Source organism: Phyllobates terribilis, unplaced genomic scaffold (genome assembly GCF_046119375.1).
Source record: "Phyllobates terribilis strain yellow unplaced genomic scaffold, ASM4611937v1 Scaffold_8__6_contigs__length_399053987, whole genome shotgun sequence".
Classification (NCBI taxonomy): domain Eukaryota; kingdom Metazoa; phylum Chordata; class Amphibia; order Anura; family Dendrobatidae; genus Phyllobates; species Phyllobates terribilis.
In genome coordinates this window covers 167,429,472-167,446,914 of record NW_027362768.1, presented here as the reverse complement: position 1 = coordinate 167,446,914, position 17,443 = coordinate 167,429,472, and positions in this window count along the sequence as shown.

The following is a 17,443-nucleotide window of genomic DNA, read 5'->3' as shown; positions in this document are numbered from 1 at the left end:
ACATATATCCATCCCTGCTGTTATGGCTGAAATAGATCACTTTGTTACATGGTAAAATTTTAAAATCAATGCAGCGAAGTCTGAGGCCCTCGATGTCTCCCTCCCTAAATCCATATAGGATTCCATCCAGTCCAACTTTCCCTTTGCCTGGCCCTCACAGGGTATCAAATACTTAGGAATTCCTATTCATAGAGACCTCTCCCATCTATGTTATCTTAATTTTGGGCCCTTTATTGAACAATTCCATACAGACCACGGTTGGCAAGTTAGAACTGTAAGATTCACTACGTGAACCACTGGTGTTTTGTGGAAAAGCACATGTACACCGCGTTCCAAATTATTATGCAAAAAGTGTTTAGGAGTGATAAGGGAAGAATTTGTTTGTTTGTCAGTTAAACTCATTGATGGTGATGTGTGTCAGGGCTCTTTATATCACTGTAAGCAATTGCAGACACCTGTGCTAATTAGTTTGGCAGGTGTGTCCAATGAAAGGCAAGACTACTTAAGAAGGCTCTCTCACATTATTAAGCAGCCTACATTTTCTGCCAAAATGGGAAAGAAAAAGGATGTGTCGGCTGCTGAGAAGCAACAAATTGTGGAGTGTTTAGGTCAAGGCATGACTACAATCAACATTGTGCGATGATCAGGATGAAGTGTCTTGGCAATCAAGAAGTATGTAGCTGATTCACAGTACACACATGTGCGTGCTGATAAGGGCAAATTGAGGACTCTTTCCTACAGGCAATTACGTCAGGTTGAAAGAGCAGCGGCAAAAAAGCCTTGTCATAGCAGCAGACAAGTTTTTGAAGCTGCTTGTGCCTCCAACGTCCCCCGAACAACAAGATGCAGGGTCCTTCAGAGGTTTGCAGCTGTGCATACGCCATCCTGTCGACCTCCTCTATCCACTTCACACAAGCAGAAACGGCTCCAGTGGGCCAAACATTACATGAAGACTGATTTCAAAACTGTTTTGTTCACGGATGAGTGCCGTGCAGCGCTCGATGGTCCAGATGAATGGAGTGGAGGATGGCTGGTTGATGGACACCCCACGCAAACACGGCTACAGCGCCAACAAGGAGGAGGTGGAGTAATGTTTTGGGCTGGAATCATGGGGAGAGAGATTGTCGGCCCCTTTAGGATCCCTGAAGGCGCTAAAGATGAACTCCATAATGTATGTGGATTTTCTCAAACAGCACTTCCTGCCATGGTTCAAGAAGAAGAACCGTGTATTTCACAGCAAGATCATTTTTCTGCATGATAATGCACCATCTCATGCTGCACATAAAACATCTGCATCTCTGGCTGATATGGGCATAAAAGGGGACAAACTTATGGTGTGACCCCCATGCTCCCCTGACCTCTACCCCATTCAGAACCTTTGGAGCATCATTAAAAGGAGTGTCTATGATGGCGGGAGGCAGTTCACATCTAAGCAACAGCTCTGGGAGGGTATTCTGTCCTCATGCAAAACAATTGAAGCAGAAACCATCCAAAACCTGACAAATTCAATGGACGAGAGAGTTCAGAAGCTCCTTTCGAACAAGGGGTCCTATGTGAAAATGTAACATCACCTAGAATAAAGTTTTGAGTTGAAAACTGTTTGATTTCAGTTTCTAACAACCTGCTAATGCTTATAATTTCAAAAATGACCATTTTTTTGGTCTTTATTAAAATGAAAAGGTTGATCGAAAAGTTTGGGGGATCTAAGAGTGTGGCAACCCAGTAGTCATGATTACTTCGAATTCTGACAATATGAGGGTCATGCTGCAGGTAGTGCAGCAAGAAGGCACTTATGTGTCTTGCGCATCTCGGAGCCCCAAAATTATTTTCCGGGCTAGATGCAGCTAAAAATTATTTTTAATTTTAAATCTGGTGAAGCTTATTATAGATGGCCTAATAGGATCAGTGCTGCACACTGCTACAAAGCCCAAATTATTTTCCAGTCAAGATACAGATAAACATGATTAGTAATTTGAAAGCTTAAAACGGTTGGTAGGGTGATTTTAACCAATCATCAAGCTTTTACTCTCCCCAGGATGACACAGGGGTAGAAAAGTCGTTTCGGATCCATGATTTGTTCATCTTTATGAACGTGAGTCTGTCTACATTATCAGTGGAGAGCCGCGTGCGCTTATCTGTCAGCACACCACCAGCAGCGCTGAACACACGTTCAGACAGAACGCTGGCTGCGGGGCATGACAAGATCTCCAAGGCGTAAGTGGCTAGCTCCGGCCATTTATCCAGATTGGAAGCCCAAAAAGAGCAAGGGTCCAGTGACACAGTCGTGGCTTCAATGTTTACTTGGAGATACTCCTGTACCATCGTCTCTAGGCGTTGATTATGTGTCAGACTTCTTGTCTCCTGTGGCCTTGCAAAGGATGGGCTAAAAAAGTGTTGAAATGATTCCGCAAAATTGATGTTACCAGCAGATACTGTGGTTCTGTTACGGTTTGAGTGCTGAACACTTGACGGTCCCATGGTTGGCAAGTTGGAACTGTGAGATTCACTACGTGCACCACTGGTATTTTGTGGAAAAGCACATGTAAGATTCTGCAACAGTCTCTGCTGATACTCCTGCATGCGTGCATCCCTTTCTATGGCAGGAATAATTTCTGCAAATTTACTTTTGTACCGGGGATCTAACAGTGTGGCAACCCAGTAGTCAGGATTATTTCTAATTCTCACAATTCGAGGGTCATGTTGCAGGTAGTGCAGCAAGAAGGCACTCATGTGTGTTGCGCATCCAGGAGCACCAAGTCCCTGTTGTGTTGGTGGCGAGGTAACAATCATGCTTCCTTCCTCTGTCCTCTCCCCCCAACCTCGCACAACAGAAATGTGATCAAGGTCTCCCTCATCTGATGAGTCTTCCATCAGTTCGTCCTCCACTTCTTCCTGGGCTCCTGCACCTTCCTCACTAGTTTGGCTGCTACCATGCGCCCTGGTAAAATCATCTCCCCCACCCTCACATGCCTGCCGCCCTGGTGCTGCCGACCGTCTGGACCTTGCAGATGTTAGCCCTTCCGCATACAACTCCTCCTCCTCTACTTCCTCCACCTCCTCTTGTGCCACCACCTGACTCCGAATTCTGTTTAACATGTGCTCCAGCATGTAAATCACCGGAATAGTCATGCTGATAATGGCATCGTCAGCACTAAACATCTTCGTCGCCATTTCAAAACTGTGCAGAAGGGTGCATAGGTCCCTGATCTGAGACCACTCCTCCAGCGTGATTTGCCCCACCTCTGAATCTCGTTGGCCCAGGCTATACGTCAGAACGTATTGCACCAGGGCTTGTCGGTGCTGCCACAGTCGCTGCAACATGTGCAGAGTTGAATTCCACCGGGTAGGCACATCGCATTTTAGCCGGTGAAGTGGCAGGCCCAACGACTTCTGTAGAGATGTAAGTCGCTGAGCTGCGGGATGCGAACGGCGGAAGTGAGCACACAGCGACCGTGCCCTCTGCAGAAGGCCATCTAGTCTGGGATAGTGGGCTAAAAATTGCTGGACAACCAGGTTCAACACGTGAGCCATACAAGGCACGTGTGTGACATTGCCCCGGCGAAGGGCCGCACCCAGGTTTGCAGCATTGTCGCACACGGCCTTCCCTGGTTTCAGGTCCAGTGGAGACAACCATTCATGAAATTGGTTCTCCAGAGCTGACCACAACTCCTCAGCTGTGTGACTCACATTTCCCAGACATTTCAATGTAAAAACCGCCTGATGACGTTGAGCCCTACTGCCAGCATAGTAAGGAGGTGTGCAGGATCCCTTCTGCGCAGTTAGAAAGCTTGTGGCATGACCAGACAGGCTTTGGGTGCAGGTGGAAGACCGAGAGGAGGTTGAGGAGGCAGAAGCAGTGGAGGAAAAATGACATAAAGAGGATTGACGCACAACTCGTGGGGACGGCAAGACTTGGACAGCAGCCCCTTGTCCTGCTGTCACCATAGTTACCCAGTGCCCAGTCAGCGACATGTAACGCCCCTGTCCATGCCTACTCGTCCAAGTGTCTGTGGTGAAATGCACCCTGTCACACACAGAGTTTCTCAAAGAAGCGGTGATGTTGTGTGCGACATGCTGGTGGAGCGCAGGCACACCTTTCTTTGAGAAGTAGTGCCGACTGGGCATCTGGTACTGGGGCACTGCGACGGACATAAGGTCTCGAAAATCCTCTGTGTCCACCAGGCGGAAAGGCAGCATTTCTGTAGCCAAGAGCTTGCAGATGGTGAAATTCAACCTCTTAGCTTTCTCATGGCTAGGAGGAAATGGTCTTTTACTTGTCCACATCTGAGGGACCGAGGGCTGGCTATTGTGCTTAGACGGGGTTGATAAGGGTGTCCCCGGCAAACTGCCGGTCTGTGAGGAAGATGCAGGCGGACATGTTAGGTTGCCTTGATCCAAAGGTGGTGCTATCGATGTCGGACAGCGCTCAAGACCAGCTGGTGTTCCCACCTCCAAAGAAAATGATGACCTGCCAATCACGCTAGCTGTTGCGGGTAAAGAGGTGGCAGGTCTGCGCCCCAAAACAGGTGTGACTGCTGTCCCCCCAGTCACAGAGGATGAAGAGGCCGCGGATGCACAAGATATGGCAGACGGTGGTTGGCCCGGCCGGCTAGACCGCATTGTAGCACACTGAGCTTCCCACTGCAACTTATGCTTCATGTCCATGTGCCGGTTCATGCATGAAGTACTCAAACTATGTATTTTTTGGCCTCTACTTAGCTTTTGCTGACAAATGTTACAGATAACACGAGTTGGGTCATCTTTATCGATCTGAAAAAATGCCCAGGCTATGCAAGGCTTAGCACCCATGCGACCTGAAGAGCCACCACGACTTGTGGTGAGAGGCAGAGTTGTGTTTGAGGATGCAGTTGTTGACGTGCTTCCAGTACTACGTCTCTGTCCAGGAAGGCGCAACCTGACCTCGTCGTCACTAGCATCTTCCTCCACCTCCTCTGCTGACCTCATCTCTTGGCTGACTGTGGGTTGACAGTAAGTGGGATCTCCGACCTCATCATCATCACCCTGTGCGTTATCACACCCGTCGTCCTCAGAGCCAACTTGTTCCTGCCCTGACAAAAAACTAAAGTTGTCGCTCCAATCAGGTATTTGAGTCTTATCATCGTCTTCCTCATTGTCTCCACCAACAGGAGTTACAGTTTGGGAATGAGGGTCTACATTATGGTCAGAACCTTCTGCGTCTGGTCCTGGATCCGACTCATAAAGATTCTGGGCATCAGTGCAGATCATTTCCTCGTCTGGATTCACAGAAGCGCTGGAGACGACCTCTGATTCCCAGGCTATAGTATGAGTAAACAGCTCTGCAGACTCAACCATCTGTTCTACCTCATACTCAGACGGGCAGCTGGAGATTTGGGAGCTGTGAGGAAGCAAGTGCGATTTGGGTGACACCTTTGAGGACTGGAGTATTTGTGATGTTGAAGTTGATGTGGAGGAGAGCCCACTTAAAGGAGCACTTGATATCCGTTGAAGCACCTGCTGTTTTTGTGCCTCATCTGGAATTTGTAGCGATTGGCGTGGCCGTAAGAAAGGGATCTTATCACATTGTCCGCTAAAAGAAGTAGACATTTTAGTTTGGCTGGAAGATGGTCTTTCTTCTGCACCTACCCCACGGACACAACCTTTTTTCCCCTTCCCAACACGCCTATTCCCCTTTCCACCAGCAGCAGGCCTTTTTCCACTCATTTTGGTGGTTAACTAATTCACAACTCTGGAGTTGTTTGCACAAAAAAACAATGGATGGTAACCGAGCAGAGCTGAGTGGCCAAACTGTGGTATTAGGCCAAAACTATTGGCTGGGCTAGATGCAGAAAAAAAATATTTTTAATTTGCAACCTGATGGAGGTCAGTATAGATGGACTAATAGACCAAGTCCCACACACTGCTAGAAGCCCAAATATTTTTTCAGAGCTAGATGCAGAAAAAAATTATTTTTAATTTGCAACCTGATGGAGGTCAGTATAGATGGACTAATAGACCAAGTCCCACACACTGCTAGAAGCCCAAATATTTTTTCAGAGCTAGATGCAGAAAAAAATTATTTTTAATTTGCAACCTGATGGAGGTCAGTATAGATGGACTAATAGACCAAGTCCCACACACCGCTAGAAGCCCAAATATTTTTTCAGAGCTAGATGCAGAAAAAAATTATATTCAATTTGCAACCTGCTGGACGTCAGTATAGAAGGACTAATAGAACAAGTCCCACACACTGCTAGAAGCCCAAATATTTTTTCAGAGCTAGATGCAGAAAATTTTTTTATTCAATTTGCAACCTGATGGAGGTCAGTATAGATGGACTAATAGACCAAGTCCCACACACCGCTAGAAGCCCAAATATTTTTTCAGAGCTAGATGCAGAAAATTTTTTTATTCAATTTGCAACCTGATGGAGGTCAGTATAGATGGACTAATAGACCAAGTCCCACACACTGCTAGAAGCCCAAATATTTTTTCAGAGCTAGATGCAGAAAAAAATTATTTTTAATTTGCAACCTGATGGAGGTCAGTATAGATGGACTAATAGACCAAGTCCCACACACTGCTAGAAGCCCAAATATTTTTTCAGAGCTAGATGCAGAAAAAAATTATTTTTAATTTGCAACCTGATGGAGGTCAGTATAGATGGACTAATAGACCAAGTCCCACACACCACTAGAAGCCCAAATATTTTTTCAGAGCTAGATGCAGAAAAAAATTATATTCAATTTGCAACCTGCTGGACGTCAGTATAGAAGGACTAATAGAACAAGTCCCACACACTGCTAGAAGCCCAAATATTTTTTCAGAGCTAGATGCAGAAATTTTTTTTATTCAATTTGCAACCTGATGGAGGTCAGTATAGATGGACTAATAGACCAAGTCCCACACACCGCTAGAAGCCCAAATATTTTTTCAGAGCTAGATGCAGAAATTTTTTTTATTCAATTTGCAACCTGATGGAGGTCAGTATAGAAGGACTAATAGAACAAGTCCCACACTCTGCTAGAAGCCCAAATATTTTTTCAGAGCTAGATGCAGAAAAAAATTATTTTTAATTTGCAACCTGATGGAGGTCAGTATAGAAGGACTAATAGAACAAGTCCCACACACTGCTAGAAGCCCAAATATTTTTTCAGAGCTAAATGAAGAAAAAAATTATTTTTAATTTGCAACCTGATGGAGGTCAGTATAGATGGACTAATAGACCAAGTCCCACACACTGCTAGAAGCCCAAATATTTTTTCAGAGCTAGATGCAGAAAAAAATTATATTCAGTTTGCAACCTGATGGAGGTCAGTATAGATGGACTAATAGAATGATGCTATGCCCAAAAGATTTTACTTCACTAGGTGCAGTAAAAAAATTGGTATTCTATACACAGGTGGTATATCTTGCAACACAGATAGGCTACTCCACTGACTAACACACTCTCCAATAGGCCAAAAAGGATTAGCTTTGCTAGATTCAGCCAAATGCTGTGAAAAAAACTTGCACAGCACTGGCACAGACCTGCCTGGCAAAAACTGATAGGAACTGATGTAACCTAGTCCTGAAAAGGACTCCAATTACAATTAGTCTTTACTCCCACAATCTATCTATTTAAGAGCACAGACCTGCCTGATAAAAGTCGTAGGAAATGCTGTAACCTAGTCCTTAAAAGGACTGCAATCACAACTATTCCCTACTCCCAAGCTATCTGTATATTTGTGCGAAAATTGGCTTGAAATTAACAAGGTATAGCGCACACAGCAACAGCGGTGCCGTCTAACACGCAGCTGCAGCAGTGAGAAAATGGTGGCGACGGGGAAAATGGCTTGGTCTTATAGGGCAAGGACATGTGACATACACTGCCAATCACACATGCCCTTGCTTGTGTGAAAAAAACACTTCGCTCCGTGTGTGCGCTGCTGATAGGCTGACAGATTGCACCTCCCCACTGCAAATGCGGGAAAGAGAAAAAAAAATGGAGATCTTCATTGTTCCTGCAGAGATCCATCCCCTGCCCCTCCCCCCGCCCCGCTGTACACTCAAACTGCGTATTAAGATTAATTTTCATCATTACTGAGAAAAAATCCAGTTATGATTTTGGTGCACGAACAGTTATCGAACATAACCTCGAACAGCCGAATTTTTCTCAAATTGTTCGTGTTCGCCGACCGGCTTGAACACCGCCCAAAACAGCTCGAATTTGAGATTGGCGAACAGTTCGAGTAGAACAACGCTCATCTCTACTCCAGAGCTGACCACAACTCATCAGCTGTGTGACTCACATTTCCCAGACATTTCAAAGTAAACACCGCCTGATGCCGTTGTGCCCTGCTGCCAGCATAGTAAGACGGTGTGCAGGATTCCTTCTACGCAGTTAGAAAGCGGGTGGCATTACCAGACAGGCTTTGGGTGCAGGTGGAGGACCGAGAGGAGGTTGAGGAGGCAGAAGCAGTGGAGGAACTTCTAGATAAAGAGGATTGACGTACAACTCGTGGGGATGGCAAGTCTTGGACAGCAGCCCCTTGTCCTGCTGTCACCATAGTTACCCAGTGCCCTGTCAGCGACATGTAACGCCCCTGTCCATGCCTACTCGCCCAAGTGTCTGTGGTGAAATGCACCCTGTCACACACAGAGTTTCTTAAAGAAGCGGTGATATTGTGTGCGACATGCTGGTGGAGCGCAGGCACACCTTTCTTTGAGAAGTAGTGCCGACTGGGCATCTGGTACTGGGGGACTGCGAAGGACATAAGGTCTCGAAAATCCTCTGTGTCCACCAGGCGGAATGGCAGCATTTCTGTAGCCAAGAACTTGCAGATGGTGAAATTCAACTTCTTAGCTTTGTCATGGCTAGGAGGAAATGGTCTTTTACTTGTCCACATCTGAGGGATTGAGGGCAGGCTGTTGTGCTTAGATGGGGTTGAGTAGGGTGTCCCGGCAAACTTGCCGGTCTGTGAGGAAGATGCAGGCGGAAAAGTTAGGTTGCCTTGATCCAAAGGTGTTGCTCTCGATGTCGGAGAGCGCTCAACACCAGCTGGTGTTTCCACTTCTAAATGAAATGATGACCTGCCAATCACACTGGCTGTTGCGGGTAAAGAGGTGACAGGTCTGCGTCCAAAAACATGTGTGACTGCTGTCCCCCCAGTCACAGAGGATATAGAGGCCGCGGATGCACAAGTTGGGGCAGACGGTGGTTGGCACGGCCCGCTAGGCCGCATTGTAGCACAGTGAGCTTCCCACTACAACTTATGCTTCATATCCGTGTGGAGGTTTATGCATGAAGTACTCAAACTATGGATTTTTTGGCCTCTACTTAGCTTTTGCTGACAAATATTACAGATAACACGAGTTGGGTCATCCTTATCGATCTGAAAAAATGCCCAGGCTATGCAAGGCTTAGAGCCCATGCGACCTGAAGAGCCACTACGACTTGTGGTCAGAGGCAGAGTTGTGGTTGTGGATGCAGTTGTTGACGTGCTTCCAGTACTCCGTCTCTGTCCAGGAAGGCGCAACCTAACCTGGTCATCAATAGCATCTGTGACGCCCAGCTGCGCTTGGTATCACAGATCCTAGAAGAGTGCATTGAAGGAATCCTCCACAAGAGGCCCCCATAAACATTCACACATCTCCACCTTCCACCTCAGACCAGCAGAGGGAGCCCATTAGGGAAATAAATAGGGAAGGTGGAGCTAGGCAGTTCAGTTCCTCTGAAGAGTTCCTGCAGTAGAGAAGCCTAAGAGAGGTCAGTCTGCAGTGGAGCTCAGTCTAGTCTAGAGAACTCAGTTAATAGTTCAGCAGTGGAGCACTAGGCTCCTGTTAGCTAGATTCAGGGAGCCCAGTTAGAGCTTAAGGTGTGCCGGCGCCATAAGATTGGTGAAGCGGGGCAAGTTGCCGTTAGTGTGTATAGCCTAGTGAGGGCCCGAGTAGGCGAAGGCGAGTGGAGAGTTAGTACATAAGGGGCAGAGGAGCTTAACCAGCTCACCCCGAAGCATTTACTGGACACAGGATCCGAGCTTACCGGGATCTCTATGACCCAGTTAGCCATAACCGGAATCCCTGGAGAACTACAAATCCCAGGATCGCTAAGGTGCTGATACGTAACAGAGCCAGGAGACGCTTAGGCCCCGCATACTGGGAGCGTGAACTCCAAGACAAGGCCCTACCACAAGGTCAGCCAGCGCAGGACAGAGACAAAGTTAGGCCTAGCTCCAGGCAGGTCAGAAACTTACTACGCAGAGGCAAGAAACAGGAGGCCCTACACCCGCTCATTGGGGAGGATCCTGATATGCACCCTTCACCCTACAGTGCTCCGGGATGTGCCTGAATTTCCACCAGTAAAAGGTACTGAAGTGACTACCATGTCCGTTCCCGTTCTTGCTGAGACCCAGCTGTGTCTCGCCTGTCCTCTATTCCCCCTGCATACGCTTTCCTGAGGCCTAGCTCCACCTGTGGGGAGCTATACCATTGAGCTGCCTTATCACCAGCCTCAGTGGACTACTGCAGCGCTGGTGCTTCTCACCAGATACCACAGGTGGCGTCACAAACTCTTATAAAATTAACAATTATCCACCCTTTTAAAGACTGACCCCCGGGTACAGGCCCGGGAGCCGACCACTGCGACATCCCAAAGGCCAGGCAAAGGCCCGGCTACCGAGTCATCCCCAACCCCTGGGCTAGTCACATCCTCCTCCACCTCCTCTGTTGACCTCATCGACTGGCTGACTGTGGGTTGACAGTAAGTGGGTTCTCCAACCTCGTCATCATCACCCTGTGTGTTCTCACACCCATCGTCCTCAGAGCCAACCTCTTCCTGCCCTGACCGAAAAGTCATGTTATCGCTCCAATCAGGTATTTGAGTCTCATCATCGTCTTCATCATTGTCTCCACCAACAGGAGTTACAGTTTGGGAAAGAGGGTCTACATTATGCTCAGAACCTTTTTCATCTGGTCCTGGATCCGACTCATAAAGATTTTGGGCATCAGTGCAGATTATTTCCTCGTCTGGATTAACAGAAGCTCTGGAGCAGACCTCCGTTTCCCAGGCTATAGTATGAGTAAACAGCTGTGCAGACTCAACCATCTGTGTTACCCCATACTCAGACGGGCAGCTGGAGACTTGGGAGCTGTGAGGAAGCAAGTGCGATTGGGGTGACACCTCTGAGGACTGGAGTATTTGTGATGTTGAAGTTGAGGTCGAGGAGAGCCCACTTGAAGGAGCACTTGATATCCGATGAAGCATCTGCTGTTTTTGTGCCTCATCTGGAATTTGTAGCGATGGGCTGGTCCGTAAGAAAGGGATCGTATCACATTATCCACGAAAAGAAGTAGACATCTTAGTTTGGCTGGAAGATGGTCTTTCTTCTGCAGATGTTACTCTCCCCCACCGCGGGGGGGCTCGACCCACCAGCGGACAGGCACAAGTATTGAGAGAGGGGGGCTGGCCGTCAGGGTCCACCGCAGCTCTGGCACAATCCCGGCGACACGGAGGTCACATGGGCAGGAACAGACTGGCCGTGTCGGCTTCTCACTTTTTTGGTTTTAGAAGGGCATGACATGCCTATATCTGTGTTTCCCCCTCCTTTTACTCCTCCACCTCTTTTCTTTTCGCATGACTATATGTACTTGTCACTTTTCCATGTGTTAGTTGTTTCATTAGAGCAGTTTGTCAGCTTTTGGACACCTTTGAAGGTGTTTTCTATGTCTTTCAAAGTGTTTTTGTTTGCCTGCCATTGGTTTTAACGGTGTTCGAAGGTGTTCGACGTACAGTTCGACGAACAGTTCGGCGAACATACGAGTTTTCGACGAACCGAACTCGAACACTACTGGGGTGGCTCAACACTAGTTAATATGCAGTTTGCGTGTACAGCGGGGCGGGGGGAGGGGCAGGGGATGGATCTCTGCATAAATAATGAAGATCTCCATTTTTTTTCTCTTTCCCGCATTTACAGTGGGGAGGTGCAGTCTGTCAGCCTATCAGCAGCGCACACACAGCGAAGTGCTTTTTTTCACAAAAGCAAGGGCATATGTCATTGGCAGTGTATGTCACATGTCCTTGCCCTATAAGACCCAGTCATTTTCCCTGTCGCCACCATTTTCTCACTGCTGCAGCTGCGTGTTAGACTTCACCGCTGTTGCTGTGTGTGCTATACTTTCAGCGTTAATTTCAAGACAATTTTCGCACAAATCTACAGATAGCTTGGGAGTAGGGAATAGTTGTGATTGCAGTCCTTTTGAGGACTAGGTTACATAACTTCCTACGACTTTTATCAGGCAGGTCTGTGCTCTTAAATAGATAGGTTGGGAGTAAAGACTAATTGTAATTGCAGTCCTTTTGAGGGCTAGGTTACATCAATTAATATCACTTTTATCAGGCAGGTCTGTGCTCTTAAATAGATAGGTTGGGAGTAAAGACTAATTGTAATTGCAGTCCTTTTGAGGGCTAGGTTACATCAGTTCCTATGACTTTTTGCAGGCAGGTCTGTGCCAGTGCTGTGCAAGTTTTTTTTCACAGCATTTGGCTAAATCTAGCAAATCAAATCCTTTTTGGCCTCTTGCAGTGTGTGTTAGTCAGTGAAGTAGCCTATCTGTGTTGCAAGCTACACCACCTGTGTATAGAATACAATTTTTTTACTGCACCTAGTGAAGTAAAACCTATTGGGCATAGCATCATTCTATTAGTCCATCTATACTAACCTCCACCAGGTTGGAAATTCAAAATAATTTTTATCTACGTCTAGCTCTGAAAAAATATTTTGGCTTCGGCTTGTAGCAGTGTGTGGGACTTGTTCTATTAGTCCATCTATACTAACCTCCACCAGGTTACAAATTCAAAATAATTTTTATCTGCATCTAGCTCTGAAAAAATATTTTGGCTTCGGCTTGTAGCAGTGTGTGGGACTTCTTCTATTAGTCCATCTATACTAACCTCCACCAGGTTGCAAATTCAAAATAATTTTTATCTGCATCTAGCTCTGAAAAAATATTTTGGCTTCGGCTTGTAGCAGTGTGTGGGACTTGTTCTATTAGTCCATCTATACTAACCTCCATAAGGTTGCAAATTCAAAATAATTTTTATCTGCATCTAGCTCTGAAAAAATATTTTGGCTTTGGCTTGTAGCAGTGTGTGGGACTTGTTCTATTAGTCCATCTATACTAACCTCCACCAGGTTGCAAATTCAAAATAATTTTTATCTGCATCTAGCTCTGAAAAAATATTTTGGCTTGGGCTTGTAGTAGTGTGTGGGACTTGTTCCATTAGTCCATCTATACTAACCTCCACCAGGTTGCAAATTCAAAATAATTTTTATCTGCATCTAGCTCTGAAAAAATATTTTGGCTTTGGCTTGTAGCAGTGTGTGGGAATTGTTCCATTAGTCCATCTATACTACCCTCCACCAGGCTGCAAATTTTAAATAATTTTTATCTACATCTAGCTCTGAAAAAATATTTTGGCTTCGGCTTGTAGCAGTGTGTGGGACTTGTTCTATTAGTCCATCTATACTAACTTCCACGAGGTTGCAAATTCGATATAATTTTTATCTGCATCTAGCTCTGAAAAAATATTTTGGCTTCGGCTTGTAGCAGTGTGTGGGACTTGTTCTATTAGTCCATATATACTAACCTCCACCAGGTTGCAAATTCAAAATAATTTTTATCTGCATCTAGCTCTGAAAAAATATTTTGGCTTCGGCTTGTAGCAGTGTGTGGGACTTGTTCTATTAGTCCATCTATACTAACCTCCACCAGGTTGCAAATTCAAAATAATTTTTATCTGCATCTAGCTCTGAAAAAATATTTTGGCTTCGGCTTGTAGCAGTGTGTGGGACTTGTTCTATTGGTCCATCTATATTAACCTCCACCAGGTTGCAAATTCAAAATAATTTTTATCTGCATCTAGCTCTGAAAAAATATTTTGGCTTTGGCTTCTAGCAGTGCGTGGGACTTGTTCTTTTAGTCCATCTATATTAACCTCCACCAGGTTGCAAATTCAAAATAATTTTTATCTGCATCTAGCTCTGAAAAAATATTTTGGCATCGGATTGTAGCAGTGTGTGGGACTTGTTCTATTAGTCCATCTATACTAATCTCCACCAGGCTGCAAATTCAAAATAATTTTTATCTGCATCTAGCTCTGAAAAAATATTTTGGCTTCGGCTTGTAGCAGTGTGTTGGACTTGTTCTATTAGTCCATCAATACTAACCTCCACCAATTTCCAAATTCAAAATAATTTTTATCTGCATCTAGCTCTGAAAAAATTTTTTGGCTTCGGCTTGTAGCAGTGTGTGGGACTTGTTCTATTAGTCCATCTATACTAACCTCCACCAGGTTGCAAATTCAAAATAATTTTTATCTGCATCTAGCTCTGAAAAAATATTTTGGCTTCGGCTTGTAGCAGTGTGTGGGACTTGTTCTATTAGTCCATCAATACTAACCTCCACCAGGTTGCAAATTCAAAATAATATTTATCTGCATTTAGCTCTGAAAAAATATTTTGGCTTGGCTTCTAGCAGAGTGTGGGACTTGTTCTATTAGTCCATCTATACTAACCACCACCAGGTTGCAAATTCAAAATAATTTTTATCTGCATCTAGCTCTGAAAAAATATTTTGGCTTCGGCTTGTAGCAGTGTGTGGGACTTGTTCTATTAGTCCATCTATACTAACCTCCACCAGGTTGCAAATTCAAAATAATTTTTATCTGCATCTAGCTCTGAAAAAATATTTTGGCTTCGGCTTGAAGCAGTGTGTGGGACTTGTTCTGTTAGTCCATCTATACTAACCTCTACCAGGTTGCAAATTCAAAATAATTTTTATCTGCATCTAGATCTGAAAAAATATTTTGGCTTCGGCTTGTAGCAGTTTGTGGGACTTGTTCTATTAATCCATTTATACGAACCTCCACCATGTTGCAAATTCAAAATAATTTTTAACTGCATCTAGCTCTGAAAAAATATTTTGGCTTGGCTTGTAGCAGTGTGTGGGACATGTTCTATTAGTCCATCTATACTAACCTCCACAAGGTTGCAAATTCAAAATAATTTTTATCTGCATCTAGCTCTGAAAAAATATTTTGGCTTGGGCTTGTAGCAGTGTGTGGGACTTGTTCTGTTAGTCCATCTATAGTAACCTCCACCAGGTTGCAAATTCAAAATAATTTTTATCTGCATCTAGCTCTGAAAAAATATTTTGGCTTCGGATTGTAGCAGTGTGTGGGACTTGTTCTATTAGTCCATCTATAATAACCTCCACCAGGTTGCAAATTCAAACTAATTTTTATCTGCATCTAGCTGTAAAAAAATATTTTGGCTGAGGCTTGTAGCAGTGTGTGGGACTTGTTCTATTAGTCCATCTATACTAACCTCCAACAGGTTGCAAATTCAAAATATTTTTTATCTGCATCTAGCTCTGAAAAAATATTTTGGCTTGGGCTTGTAGCAGTGTGATGGACTTGTACTATTAGTCCATCTATACTAACCTCCACCAGGTTGCCAATTCAAAATAATTTTTATCTGCATCTAGCTGTGAAAAAATATTTTGGCTTCGGCTTGTAGCAGTGTGTGGGACTTGTTCTATTAGTCTATCTATACTAACCTCCAACAGGTTGCAAATTCAAAATAATTTTTATCTGCATCTAGCTCTTAAAAAATATTTTGGCATCGGCTTGTAGCAGTGTGTGGGACTTTTTCTATTAGTCCATCTATACTATCCTCCACCAGGTTGCAAATTCAAAATAATTTTTATCTGCATCTAGCTCTGAAAAAATATTTTGGCTTCAGCTTGTAGCAGTGTGTGAGACTTGTTCTATTTGTCCATCTATACTAACCTCCACCAGGTTGCAAATTCAAAATAATTTTTATCTGCATGTAGCTCTGAAAAAATATTTTGGCATTGGCTTGTAGCAGTGTGTGGAAATTGTTCTATTAGTCCATGTATACTAACCTCCACCAGGCTGCAAATTCAAAATAATTTTTACCTGCATCTAGCTCTGAAAAAATATTTTGGCTTGGGCTTGTAGCAGTGTGTGGGACTTGTTCTATTAGTCCATCTATAGTAACCTCAACCAGGTTGCAAATTCAAAATAATTTTTATCTGCATCTAGCTCTGAAAAAATATTTTGGCATCGGCTTGCAACAGTGTGTGGGACTTGTTCTATTAGTCCATCTATACTAACCTCTACCAGGTTGCAAATTCAAAATAATTTTTATCTGCATCTAGATCTGAAAAAATATTTTGGCTTCGGCTTGTAGCAGTGTGTGGGACTTGTTCTATTAGTCCATCTATACTTTCCTCCACCAGGTTGCAAATTCAAAATAATTTTTAACTGCATCTAGCTCTGAAAAAATATTTTGGCTTTGCTTGTAGCAGTGTGTGGGACTTGTTTTATTAGTCCATCTATACTACCCTCCACCAGGTTGCAAATTCAAATTAATTTTTACCTGCATGTAGCTCTGAAAAAATATTTTGGCATTGGCTTGTAGCAGTGTGTGGAAATTGTTCTATTAGTCCATCTATACTAACCTCCACCAGGCTGCAAATTCAAAATAATTTTTACCTGCATCTAGCTCTGAAAAAATATTTTGGCTTGGGCTTGTAGCAGTGTGTGGGACTTGTTCTATTAGTCCATCTATAGTAACCTCAACCAGGTTGCAAATTCAAAATAATTTTTATCTGCATCTAGCTCTGAAAAAATATTTTGGCATCGGCTTGCAGCAGTGTGTGGGACTTGTTCTATTAGTCCATCTATACAAACCTCCACCAGGTTGCAAATTCAAAATAATTTTTATCTGCATCTAGCTCTGAAAAAATATTTTGGCTTCGGCTTGTAGCAGTGTGTGGGACTTCTTCTCTTAGTGCATCTATACTATCCTCCACCAGGTTGCAAATTCAAAATAATTTTTATCTGCATCTAGCTCTGAAAAAATATTTTGGCTTCAGCTTGTAGCAGTGTGTGGGACTTGTTCTATTAGTCCATCTATACTAACCTCCACCAGGTTGCAAATTCAAAATAATTTTTATCTGCATCTAGCTCTGAAAAAATATTTTGGCATCGGCTTGCAACAGTGTGTGGGACTTGTTCTATTAGTCCATCTATACTAACCTCCAACAGGTTGCAAATTCAAAATAATTTTTATCTGCATCTAGATCTGAAAAAATATTTTGGCTTCGGCTCGTAGCAGTGTGTGGGACTTGTTCTATTAGTCCATCTATACTTTCCTCCACCAGGTTGCAAATTCAAAATAATTTTTAACTGCATCTAGCTCTGAAAAAATATTTTGGCTTTGCTTGTAGCAGTGTGTGGGACTTGTTTTATTAGTCCATCTATACTAACCTCCACCAGGTTGCAAATTCAAATAAATTTTTACCTGCATGTAGCTCTGAAAAAATATTTTGGCATTGGCTTGTAGCAGTGTGTTGAAATTGTTCTATTAGTCCATCTACACTAACCTCCACCAGGCTG